This window comes from Sorex fumeus, unplaced genomic scaffold, assembly GCF_029834395.1.
Source record: "Sorex fumeus unplaced genomic scaffold, SorFum_2.1 ptg000098l, whole genome shotgun sequence".
NCBI lineage: Eukaryota > Metazoa > Chordata > Mammalia > Eulipotyphla > Soricidae > Sorex > Sorex fumeus.
Window position 1 is genome coordinate 22,221,302 of NW_026606155.1, and position 13,620 is coordinate 22,234,921.

Below are 13,620 nucleotides of genomic sequence, written 5' to 3' on the forward strand. Positions count from 1 at the left end.
GTGGATCTGGGTAAACTGTGTGCAAAACAAACACCTTACCCAACTGTACTATCACCCTGGCTCCAGCATAATTCATTCTACATTTCCATCACCTCTAAAAGGAAACCCTGCACCCACAGCAGTCACTAGCTTCCTCCCAATCCCTCTCCATATTAGCAACCACTATCTACTTTCTGTGTACAGATCTGCCCATTCTAGACATTTCAGATAAAGGGGCATATTAAATGTGATCTTTTGTGCATGGCTGCTTTCACCGAGCCTACTGTTTCTAGGTTCATCTCTGTTATAGCATTTGTCTGTGATTAACTGCCAATAATATTCTAACAGACATTTATCTGCACATAATTCACTGTTTCCACAATTGAATTATTCTGAATGCTGCTGCTATGAGCACTTAGGGACAAGATCTGGTTTTGTTTACTCTTCTCACCCTACCCTCAATGCTTCCTTCCTTTTGTTTTTTCTGTGGTAATTGGGGGATTGTGTATACTTAGTTTGCAGTATGTACAAACTTTTGGTTGTGGTGCTTTTCTGATACTGCACACTTTAGTTGAGGTAAATATTTGACTGCAATGCTCCAAAGATTGCACATTCATGGACAAGTTTCTGTGTGCACTTGGGTTTTCATCCTCTGGGATATATATCTAGGGACAGACTTACTAGGTCGCATGTTAACCTTGTTGAGGAATTGTCAGAGTGATTCTGGTGACTGTGCCATTATTTTTATTACGTATTATACGTGTGTGTGTATGTGTGTGTGTGTGTATGTGTGTGTGTGTACAGAAAACTTTAAAAGGTTTTTGTCCAAAGCCAGGAATACAGCCGCACACATGCAGGCCAAATGCTCTATGCCCAAACCATGACAGTTCCATTTTATAGTCAGTCTGTGGTGTGAGGGACCCAATTTCTCTATATCCTTACCAACTGTTAGGAGTAGGTACCTTTTTTCATTTTAACTATCCTGTAATGTGAACAAACAATTCATGGTTTTGAGCTTCACTATCTGATGGCTAATGATTTTGAAAATCTTTTCATATGCTTATTGGCTATTTGTACATCTTGCTGTTCATTTGTTATGGGGGGCAGGCGGGCGGGGGCACACACAGCAATGTTCAGGGCTTACTCCTGCCTCTGCACTCACTAAGATATGAAATGCTGGGGATGGAACCCGGGTTAGCGGCACACAAGGCAAGGGTCCTACCTGCTGCTCTGGCCCCCATCTGCACATCCTTTTTTTTCTTTTTCTTTATTGAATCACAGTGAGATACACAGTCAGAAAGTTGTTCATGATTGAGTTTTAGTCGTATCATGTTCCAACACCCATCCCTTCACTAGTAGCACATCTTTTTTCTTTTGAGAAATGCTTTTTTTAAGCATTGGGTCATTTTAAAATTGAGTTCCTTTATCTTGCTAAGTTTTAAGAGTTCTTGATATATTCAAATATATATCTATTATTAGATCTTTGATTGACACAGTCCTCATTCTGTTAATTTTTTTTGCCTGCAATGCAAATCTTATCTTCCTATGAACAAGATAGCTTCAAGTCTACAAAATTATCAAATACCACATTAAAACTGACAAAGATTTCTCATCATTTTGGTTAAATGAGATCTGAATCTCATAAACTGTTTCATAATACCTTGACACTATAAATACTACTCTGTATGATAGGCTCGGCATTAGTGCTACTAAAGTTAAAATTCATAAGTCGATGAAATATGATAACAAATCCAAGGCTAAACCTTTCCACTATTGAATGTTATTGCATGCCAGCAAAACAATATCTCTACCATGTAATACAAACAGTAATTTGAATTTTCTAGCTTTATGGTATTGTCTACATCTGTATGCTTGCTCATAGATATAAATTTATGACAACTGACACAAACAGGATAACCTAAGTTTATTGTGTGCATAGTTCTCTACAGCCATCAAAACATATTAAATGAAACAATCTTGTAGCTTGTTTCAAAGAGCCTGTCTTGCAAGTGTGAGGCCATGAGCTCAATTCCTGGTACTGCCCATGTGCACCAAGCACTGTCTGGCAGCTCTACTAATTGGAACATGGGGTGCCACAATAAAGAGGACCATAATGACCTCTGGAGCACTGTCTAATATGTGAAGATGATTTGAGTGTGATTCTAGAGAATGCAGGTACTAAAAGCAAGCAAGCACCTTGGCTGAGTGTGCAAGCACTGGAACCAATTGTGCATGCAACTCCATACTGAGCAAACACCACAACCAAGTGTGTGAGATACCAGCTGACACAACAACATATGGAAGTGGGGGGTGGGGAGAAACACAGAATTGGCTCAGGATATATGTTTTAAATTTTTATATACAAATGTTTATGTTTATTGAGCATGATGTTAATGAATTCCCAGTTAAGTTTGTTTTGCTTTAATATTTAGAACTATAGGGACATAGTTTAAACATATTTGTTTTATTATATAATTATAATTAAAATAATTTGCCAGTATTAAGGGATGCGAGGTAGTCAATGCAATGTTTTCCCTTTAAATGCAATTTACATGACACCAGAGTGAAAGATACTGTTCTTACTCAAAGAAAAGCTATTTTCAAGACAATTATGGTTGCTGAAATTTCCAGGATTTCGTATCCTATTAATTAAAGAAGAGATTAGAGATATAATGCATACGGCAACTTTGAGAATACCCAAACTTTTTTTTTTCTTTTCTTTTTGTGGGGACCACACTTGGTGAAGCTCCTTGCTCTGCACTCAGGAATCACTCCTGGTGGGCTATGGGGACCATGTGGGATGACAGGGATCGAACCAGGTCAACTGCTTGCAAGGCACATGCCCTACCCGCTGAACTATCTCTAGGGCCCTATTTTTATTCTCTATCTTTAGTTTATGGTCATTTCATATAAAAAAATTAGATAATGACATTTAACAATCAGTAACCAAGGTCAGATCTAAATTACATTTCCCACAAATCATAAAGAATCTGGCTTGGGGGCCAGAGAGAAAGTACAGAAGGTAGGACACTTGCCTTGCACGAGGCCAACTAGGTTTCAAACCCAGAATTCATATGGTCCCCTGAGCTCACCAGGAGTGGTACAGGACCAGGAGTAAGCTCTCAGCATCACTGGATGTGGCCCCAAAACAAATAAAACAATAACAAAGAAAAGAACATGGCTCAAAATAAGGCATTTGCAATAAAACACTATTAAATAATAATGTTCAGATTCTCTTTTCCCTCTACCCTTTGCAACAACTAAATAATTCTGTGTGCATGGGTTCTAAAAGGTCATTAAGACATATTTAACTGCTTAAAAAAAGCAATTTTGGGCATAGTACAGGTATGAAGGCACTTGTCTTGGAAACAGTTGACCCCAGTTAGATCCCCAGCACTGTATACAGTTCCCTGAACATCCCCAGGAGTGATCCCTGAGCACAGAGCCAGGAGTAATCCCCCAATACTGCTAAATGTGGGGGCTGGAGCAAAGCACAGTGGATAGGGCATTTGCCTTGCATGCGGCTGACCCAGGTTCAATTCCCAGCATCTCCTATGGTCCCCCAAGGACCACCAGGAGTAATTCCTGAGTGTATGAGCCAGGAGTAATCCCTGTGCATTGCCGGGTATGATCCTCCCCCCCCCAAAAAAAAACAAGACTGCTAAATGTGTACACCCACCCAAATCCTAAAGACAAGCAATCTTGGTCCAGAATATGTCCTATTTTTAGAAACCATCTAACTGTTCCTGTTTCTGCTATTATGATTGTTTACTCGGTCAGCTTTGAGGTTAAAAAATATATATAGGGAGAGGCCAGAGAAATGTTACAGCAGGTCAAGAACTTGTCTTGCATGCAACTGATCCAGATTCAATCTGTGGCACCACATATAGTTTCCCAGCACTGCCAGGAATCTGATTTCTGATTGCAGAGCCAGGATTAAGCCCCAAGCAGAGCATTGAGCAAGCCCTGAGCACAGCGGGTGTGGCTCAAAAACCAAGGGGAGGTGGCTGGTGGGGAGAGCACAGTCAACAGAAATTTGCAATGAACCAAAGCAAAGAACACAAAGAACCCAGAAAAGTCCTGGGGAATAGCAGTGAGAGAAAAAAGCAAAATAGATTAGAATAACAAATCTCCATGATCAGGACCATGCTGAGAACAGCTCTTCTATTGTTAACCAAATAAATACTAAAGAACCAAAATACCGAATATGTTATGCACTATTACCAAGTAACTGAACAAGTTAAATAAAGTACCTGAGAAAATCTTTTTTTTAAAAAAATTTTTATTAGTGAAACACCATGAGGTACAGTTGTAGACTTACAACTTTTTGTGCTTGGGTTTCATCCCTCCACCAGTGCCCATTTTCCACCACCACTGATCCCAGTATCCCTCCCACCCCCTAGCCTTCCCATCCCACCCTGCCTCTGTGGCAGGGCATTCCCTTTTGTTCTCTCTCTCCTTTTGAGTGCTGTGGTTTGCACTGAGTGGCAATCATTTTCGGTCTATAGTCTACTTTCAGCATGCATTTCCCATCCCGGGAGGATCCTCCCAACACCCCTTCTTTGGTGCTCCCTTCTCTATCTGAGCTGCCTTTTCCCCTAGCTTGTGCGGCTGGCCTCCAAGCCATGGAGTGAACCTCCTGGTACTTACCAGTACCTGAGAAAATTCTTACAAGAAAATTCAAGGTCTCAGGGCTGGAGCCTTCTATGCAGCAAACCTAGATTCAATCCCCAGCACCCCAAGCCCTGCCAGGAGTAATTCCTGATTAAATCCTGAGCACTGCCAGGTGTGAACCCCCAAACAAAAATACAAAGAAAATTGAAGGTCTCTAAAGCAGGAATCTAAATTCTGGCTCTAACCTGGTTTAAACCTTGGCAAGTTACTCATGTTCTTGTCATCTGAAGCACAGATCCCCCTAGGATTTTTTACACCATTTAATAAAAATAATTCTTAAAATTTAAGAAATAAAATTCTGCACAAGTGTGTAAAAAAAGATAAAACTGTCAAATGCTTAGTATATTATAAAAGGTGGGCTGGAGCAATAGCACAGCAGGTAGGGTGCTTGCCTTGCACACAGTCAACCCGGGCCAACCCCGGTTCGATTCCTCCGCCCCTCTTGGAGATCCTGGCAAACTACCGAGAGCGCCCACACAGCAAAGCCTGGCAAGCTAACCATGACGTATTCGATATGCCAAACACAGTAACAAGTCGCACAATGGAGACATTACTGGTGCCCGCTCGAGGAAATCGATGAACAACGGGAGGACAGTGCTACAGTGCTATTATAAAAGGTTAATAAGTCTTTTACTGAGTCAAACTTTCTATAGAAAGCAATGGTTTTTAAACTCTTTTGACTGCTCCCCACCTTTCACATCATAACCCAAAGGAAGAAAAAACAAAGAGATGCACAAGTACCAGTAGTAGTAACCTATAGGAATCTCATACTCTGGGACAGGTGTTGTTGCTGACGATGTTGTTCTGGGACTATGATGGCAGAGCTACTCTGAGCTTGTTCCTAGTTGTTCAGGGACCTCCTGAATACAATTTTTTTCTTTTGGGGTCACACCTAGCAATACATGAGGGTTACTCCTTGCTGCACACTCAGAAATAACCCCGGCGGTGCTCAGGGGACCATATGGGATGCTAGGAATCGAACCTGGGTCGGCCACATGCAAGGCAAACACCCTACCTGCTGTACTATTGCTCCAACACCAGCATCCTGAATGCATAGCATGTGCTCAAGCTCCCTGTGCTATTTCTCTGGTTCTCTGGCAGCTTGGAAAACTAAGCTGTGGAGAGACAGTACAGCAGCTAAGGCACTTTTGCCACTTTGCATGCAGCTGGCCCTAATTTGATCCCCCGTGATACAGATGGTTCCAAAGATTTGCTCGACCAGGCCCAGTAACGTCTCCATTTTGAGACCTGTTGTTACTGTGTTTGGCATATTGAATATGTCACGGTAGCTTGACAGGCTTTGCCGTGCGGACAAGATACTCTCGGCAGCTTGCCGGGCTCTCCAAGAGAGGTGGAGGAATTGAACCCGGCTCAGCTGGGCTGGCTGCACGCAAGGCAAATGCCCTACCACTGTGCTATTGCTCCAGCCCTGGTTCCAAAGAAACAAACAAACAAAAAAAAGAACTGTGGGGCCTAAGAGTCCGCCAGGCTGGAGCACATTCCCCACAAGGTGATGGCCTGGTTCAATCCCCATACAACATTATCCCAATCCCTATCAGGAATGACCTCCCCAGTCCCCAGCACCAAACAAGGAATAGTGACACCCAGTACCACCAGGTGGAGTCCCCAAACCAAAGATTAAAATAAATAAAAATAAAATAAGGGGTTAAATAAAGCACTTGCCTTCTATTCCACCAACACTAGTTCAAATCCCTTCTACCATATATGGTCTCCCGAGTACTGTCAGGGATCACTCCTACGCCCAGAGAGCCAGGACTAGCCCCTGAGCATCACTGGGTGCAGCCCAAGTAACCAAAAATGAATAAAATAAGAACTGCTAAGCTGGTCTCACAAACTACTAACTGCTTATGTCTGCAGACTGCAAAAATGCTTAAATATTGAAGTATCTTAAATATCTAGATATCTTATCTTGAACATAGAATCATCAGTCACAAAATAAAAGTCAAAGACACAAGGCAATTGCAAATATATATAGTACAATCAGCAATCACCATTGATAGGAGTCTTGGAGTCTTGGTAAAATTGAGATTATTGAATCCTATCTATTCTCAAGCACTCCCTATGAAGTCTAGAGAAGGAAATAGTATTTTTCCTTGCTGGCCTCTTCCTAATCAGTAATCTTTTTGATTAACCAGTACAGGTCCCGTGCCAGAAATCAGTGGTGACACCATTTCCCCACAGTAGAGATAACATCAGTGCAGACTAACGGGTAAATAATAGGAAGGAAAGAAAACAATCCAAAGTAGGTCAACAAATAAAAACAGGAATGTGTGAGCTGATACAAACTAGCAGTTATAAAAGATACACACCTTTCCATTGTACAAAGAAAGGTGTGTATCCCCCAAGGAAACACTAACTGGGGCTTTTCCTCCTCAGTATCGTTAACCCCCTTTGAAACACAGGCTCTCTACCCTAGCAGACTAAAAAGCCACTAGTATCAGGACTGCTCTTAGCTGGGAGAGCAGAAGTGCCTTTTCCTTGAAACACTGCAGGAAGGAGAATGGAAGGAGCCAGAGGGGGGAAAAGGAGGATAGAAGACGCCCAGAGTGGAAAAACGACACCAGGCTCTCCAACGGAATGCTGATCTACAGCTTCTCAAGCGAGCTGTGGCTGACCTTAAATATAGAGCCAAAGAGGGGCTGGAGCAATAGCACAGCGGGTAGGGTGTTTGCCTTGCATGTGGCTGACCCGGGTTCGATTCCCAGCATCCCATATGGTCCCCCGAGCACCGCCAGAAGTAATTCCTGAGTACATGAGCCAGGAGTAACCCCTGTGCATTGCAGGTGTGACCTAAAAAGAAAAAAAAAAAAGCCAAAGAGTAATGCTTCAATAGTGAAAAATGTTAACATTAATACTCCTGTAAATTATAACAACAACAAAAAAGTTGGGGTGGCAGGTACAGTTCAAGTAGTAGAGCACAGGACCTGTATGTTAAAGGCCCTGAGTCTGAGTTACATCCTGCATTTAATGCTCCACTCCTCTACCTGGAAAAACCAAGTTGGACCCCCACAATATTGAAAGAAGGGGAATGGGGCAGAGGGAGAAATGAAGGAAAGGAAGGAAAGAACGGAGGCACTGCAGTCATGTAAGCAGCAAGACCTCTAGCAAGCATGACCTAAAAGTTGAAAGAGGGCGGCCAGAGACAGAACAAAATATAAAGGTATTTGCCCAACATGAGGCCTACCCCAGCTAGATTCCTATCACTGCATGTGTCCCCTAAGCACTGCCAGGGGTGATCCTGTGCACACGCAGGAATAGCACCTGTACATAGCTAGACAGGGTCCCCAAACTCAAAAAAAAAAAAAAGCTGTAAGAGTGCCCCAAACAGGAAATGCAACCTCTGGCATGTGAATGTGTGAGCACTGCAGCACCCCTCCATGTGAGCACCACGAGCATCTGTGCAAGGACTGCAGTTTCATGAGCCCTGCAAGCACCACACTTAGGCCTACGTGCAAGCCCTGGTCATCTCGATATCATCAATAACAAAGAGAGAGAAAATAACAAAACCTGAAAACCTAACTTTTAACACCATACTAGTAGCAATAGGGTTGACCAAAGTGTAATGAAGTGATAGATGAATCCTGATAAAATTTGAAATACAGAATTGTAAGTGAAGCCTATATGAATTTTAGAAACCATGAGTTCAACCTGGGCATTTCCTCATCTAGGGCGCTCCAATCCCACAATCCTGGTTTTTATTCTAATCACCACCAACCCCCACCACCACACCATCCCGCCCCATTTCTTGGCAATCACCCAAAACCAAATTTGGGGCTGGAGAAAGTAATAAACTCTTTTTCCCCCCCCCCCACTTTTTGGGTTATACCCAGCGATGCTCAGAGGTTAGTTATTACCTGGCTCATGCACTCAGGAATTATTCCTGGTGGTGCTCAGGGGACCACATGGAATGCTGGGAATCAGATCCAGGTCGGCCGCATGCAAGGCAAACGCCCTACCTTGCTGTGCTATCACTCCAGCTCCTAAATTAAGTCTTTACACACCCCGGCATCTCATATGGTTTCATGGCCCTGCCAGGAGTGATCCCAGAGTACAGAGGCAGGAAAAGTAAGCCCTGAGCACTGGCAGATATGGACCCCAAAACAAAATCATCTCTCATCACTGTCCCTCCCCAGCACTTTGGCAAAACCTCTCTTTGTAAAAGTTACCAGTAATCTTCATGCTTCCAAATCCAATGAACATTTTGCTGTCCTTATCTCACTTTTGTTCTCTAAGGGCCCCCGATTCAAGTCTTCTGTTTTGAGAGACAGGATCCACATTTTGTCTGGGCGTTTGTCCCTCCTCTCACTGGGTATATTCTGTAGTTTAGGTATTCTTTCTACACCAGACAATGTTGGAGGAAACTGCTCCTACATCATCCTCTGCACTCCAGTTATGAGTTAGCAGCCAACATATGGGCTGCTCTGATCTCTCCAGACCTTCATGAAGTCGGTGCCTTCAGCATTCCCTTACATCCTGTGAGCAGCCTGAATCCTTGTTAGAAATTCCTCTCCCCGCCCCCCCCTCACCGAAGTAAATTAGTCACCAGCTACCAAAATGTCATAATGGATATGATCACTCAGAAGCACTGCCTCTTTCCTCAGGCTCTTCACTCTGCTCCCAAGAAACAGGTTCCTTAGTTCACTCCCACCTCATTAGCCATTGGGCCAGTCTCTTTCCATAGCCTCTATACTCTTCTACACAGGTTCATATAGTCAGACCCTCATGTTTAAAACGTCTGGAATGGCTCCAAAAGCTTTTCGTAGAACCTACATGTTCCTTCTAAGTGTGGTTGTGCGTATACACTTGCTAACATGAAATCTACCAAACATTTTAACATGATATCATAACTTATTACCTCCCAATTCTATTTCCCCTCACATCAATATATCAAGAAAGACCCTCATTCACCTCCTTTAGGAGTCATTTTTTATTTTGTTTTGTAAGAGATGAGCTCTTTTTTGATAAGGGCCATCCAAGGCCTCCATGCAGTGTGTGCATTCTACCACTGAGCTAGATACCGCCTCTAAGTCATTTTGTTACTTTCTTTCCTTTGCTCCATTTCCCAACAGCTCAAGTCCTATTCATTCTACCTCCAAAAGAAATGGCACATCCATCTAATTCTGCTACCACCCTCCCTCAGCAGACCACCTTTCTGAACAGCCACTTGTCACATATGAAATTTGAGGGTCAAGAAAAAATTGGCATCACTAAAAGGTGATGCACTGACCAAAAGTTAAATCAACCATATAATGACTCTATCCTTGAAGACAAGGCATTTCTGGCAAGGCTCACCTGTGCCACATTTCTTGGTCAAAAGGGATTGCAAGTGCTCTACAACTGAGTTTCTCAACCTTTTCTCCACTGTGGGGCACCCCTCTCCCCACCAACTCCCACCCTAGTCAAAACGGCTTACCCCCTCCTCTTGTGCAGTGGTCCCCATTGACATAATTTTCACCTGTGGTCCTCTTGGAATACGGATAGTCCTGGATTTTCTTCCATTTGCCTCCTACTCACCCCCAGCCTGTTGAGAAACACTGCTGCAGAACTGTTACTGCCTAACTGGTCTGTATTTTTCCTTATCTCCCTCCACTTTATCCCTTTCATAGCAGCAAATGTCATCTGGTGGGAGGAGATAGCTCAAAGAGCTAGTGTGCATGTTTTGCATGCTGGAGACCTGGATCAATACCAGGCATTGCATGGTCCTGACAAGCAAGCACCACCAGGAGTATGTGCCCCTCACTGCGGCATAATACAAAAGAAACATGTCACGGTCACGGTCCTCCCGTTGTTCATCAATTTGCTTGAGTGGGCCCAGTAATGTCTCCATCGTGAGACTTCTTGTTACTGTGTTTGGCATATCGAATACATCACAGGTAGCTTGCCAGACTTTGCCGTGTGAGCGAGATACTCTCGGTAGCTTGCCGGGCTCTCCGAGAGGGGCAGAGGAATCGAACCCGGCTCGGCCGGGTCGGCTGTGCGCAAGGCAAACGCCCTACCGCTGTGCTATCACTCCAGGCTGAAAGAAACATGAGCCCTGTTATATTACCAATCCCAACTCCTATCCTGGCTAGTAGAACCTCATATGACCCATTGCTACTTCTCCCCACTCTGGAATCTTGTTAACTAGCTGAATCTACTACATATTCCTTGAACACTTTAAGTTCTTCTCTGTGTTTGGGATTAGCACATGTCATTTCTTCTATTTAGAAAGCTTTCACTTCCTAGTCTCTCCCATCACTCTTTTTCATTTTCTAGGATTCATTTCAACTACACTCACTTAGGAAAGTTTTCCTGACTGCCTTATCCAAGACTTTCCACCTTTCTTCCACCATTATTTTCTGTCTTTACTCTCTTTACTATAGCTCCTATCATAATTTCTCATTTTTCTTGTCTTTATATATTCATTTATTGACTGGTTGCCTCTTAAATTCTATAAGCAAAATAGTAACTGGCTTGTCCTGTTCCCCACTGCATCTCACCTAGCACAGGGCCTGGCAAAGTACTGTGATTCATAAGGAATTTAAGTCTCCAAGAGTCATTTCCAGGGGACGGAGAGATACTAAGTTCGGTGAGGAGCTTGCCTTGCACTTGCCCAACACAGATTTCATTCCCAGCACCACACAGAGTCCCCTGAGCCCCGTCAGAAGTGATCCCCAAGTACAGTCAGGAATAAGTCCCGAGTACTATAGAGTTATGAGCTCAAAGGATTTCCACATAAACTTTCTTATAAGTACCTAGTAGGTACTGAACAAATATTGGTATCATAAATGATACTACAAATAATCTGTGGTGTTGGGGGCTATCCCTGGTGATATTCAGAAGACTATGTGGTGCTGGGCCACATAGTCTAATCAGGGTCCTCCCGCATTCAAAGCAAGCCCTCTAGCCCCTTGAGTCCTCAGCTAAACATCAGAATACTTGACTCTATTCCTGACTTTTCTTCGGAGCACCGAATTTTCATTTCTTAATGATTGCTGTGTATATCTTCACATGGATATTCAACACCTCAAACCTAACAATGATCAAAATCCAAATTATCATACCCCCACCAAACCTGTTCTTCCTATACTATCCACTTCAATTATTGCCTCATCTTCCTCCCACTCACTTGCAAATTCAAGGTCTATTAACTATCTCTTTCATCCTCCATACTTAAACACCACTGGTTCTAATTCCATCTGGATCGCCTTATTTAGGTCTTTCAATACTTTCTCACTACTAAAATATGCTTCCAACTGGTCATGCTGCCCTTGAAATTCCCTTTCCCAATCTATTGTTTCCACAGCCACAAGAGTTAATCTTTCCAAAACGGAAAGGCTTATGTCACTTTTCTTACTCAATGCCTCAGAAGAGTTAAATCCCGAAACACAGAATTTCTAGTATTCTACTTTATGTCCTCTGTAACAGCATCTGCTGTTTTTGTTTTTAACAAACCCTTAAACTTTAGCGCACCCTGGACCATTCTAAATAAATGAACACACCGATCTCAGTGCAAGTCTGCATGGCATAGTTCTTAAACCAGCAGTGCACACCCACCACCAGTTCTGATGTGGTGGAATTCCTTAATCTGTAACTCCCAATTTATATGTCACGTGCTCCAAGAAAAGTCTCTATTCCTTTCCAGTACCAACAAACCTGTCCTTCCTCTGTTCAGCAACTGGTGTTGTCTACTTGCATTATTTTCCTCACTTGCTGTGGTTCCTTGAATGTACTGGCCCTCCTGCTATTAATATAGCACATTCCTTTGTACCAACTAAGCATTTAAGAAATATTTGCTGAATAAACTAGCACACTCCTTAATCAACAGAGAGAAAAAGCTGGTCAGTCTGCATAGATGTAAAACTTAAAAAAAAAAAATCTAACATCAAGTTTAGTTCATTTTCCTCTGTCCCCTTCAGGGCAACACCAAAGGAGCCAGCTCAAAGGGTTGTAGCGTTAGATCCCCAACACCACATGGTGGTGTCCCCTCCACACCCCAACCCCATAGCAGCCCTCTCGTCCCTTCGGATGTGGTTAAAGAAAACAAAGCACAAAAGCACCAAAGAGAATTCTCACTGACAACGAACGCCCCTGCCTGCCACTGAAATATACTCCTTTTCCTCTCTAGGCTACTACTGCTGCCGAGGCCAGCGCAAAGAAGTACACAAACGCTTAAGTCCCGAATGAAATAAGACTGAGCTTTCAAAGGGTATTTAAATTAGCTGTTCGGAGCCTCGGGGAGCAAGTGGGCTAAAACTCCCAACGAACTACGGGAAGTCTTTTCCTTGAGCAGGAAGCTCCGAGGTCGGGGTGAAGCTGGGGGCAGCCCCCAGCCGGGCGGCGCGGAAAGCCGCGGGGGGCAGGAGGCGCAGCCCGCAGCTCTCCCGCCCGGGGCTCGGCCGGGACGCGGCGGCAGGGACCGGCGAGGGCGGTGGCTTGGGCTCGCAGTGTCGCGGCGGGCAGCGGCCTGAGACCGCGGCCCCCGCCGGCTCGGGCTTTGTCCGGACGGTGGGCTTCCGGACCCTCTGCCCCCGGAACCGAGCCGAGTGGCTGCAACCCGAGCCGCCCAGGTCCACGCAGGCCAGGGCCCGCGGGGCGTCAGCTCGGCCGCTCCCAGGCCCTCCAACCCCTGGAGAGGTGCCCAGAGCGCGGGGGTGGGGGCGGGGGGTCTCCCTGTCCTCCCCGGGGGCGGCCTGGACCCCAGCCCCCGGGCCGCCGGTGCCTACCCCCTGCCCCGATCAGGGTCCCCGGCCGCCCGCTGGTGGGTGTGGCCCGGGGCGACCCCAGCTAACCCACCTTCGCGTCCCCGGCAGCCCGGCGTCTCCGACCGTCGGCCCCGAATTCCGTCCACACACGGCGTCTTCCGGCTCCCGCCGGAAGCGGCGCGCGCGGGACCGGAAGTCTGGCGGCCGCCCCCGCCCCTCTCCACCCCCCCCCCCCCCCCCCCCCGAGCGTCGCGGGCCGCCC

General features: G+C 44.9%; 1 protein-coding gene across 1 annotated transcript in view; it reads right to left on the minus strand.

Annotated features, from left to right (window-relative positions):
* ZNF410 (zinc finger protein 410) overlaps positions 1 to 13,524 on the minus strand; it is a 37,644-nt gene extending 24,120 nt beyond the window's left edge. Inside the window, exon 1 of the mRNA XM_056133493.1 lies at positions 13,450 to 13,524. The gene's annotated coding sequence lies outside the window, so the exon portion shown is untranslated. The remainder of the gene's footprint in view (positions 1 to 13,449) is intronic.
* Between the last annotated feature and the right edge of the window lie 96 nt (positions 13,525 to 13,620).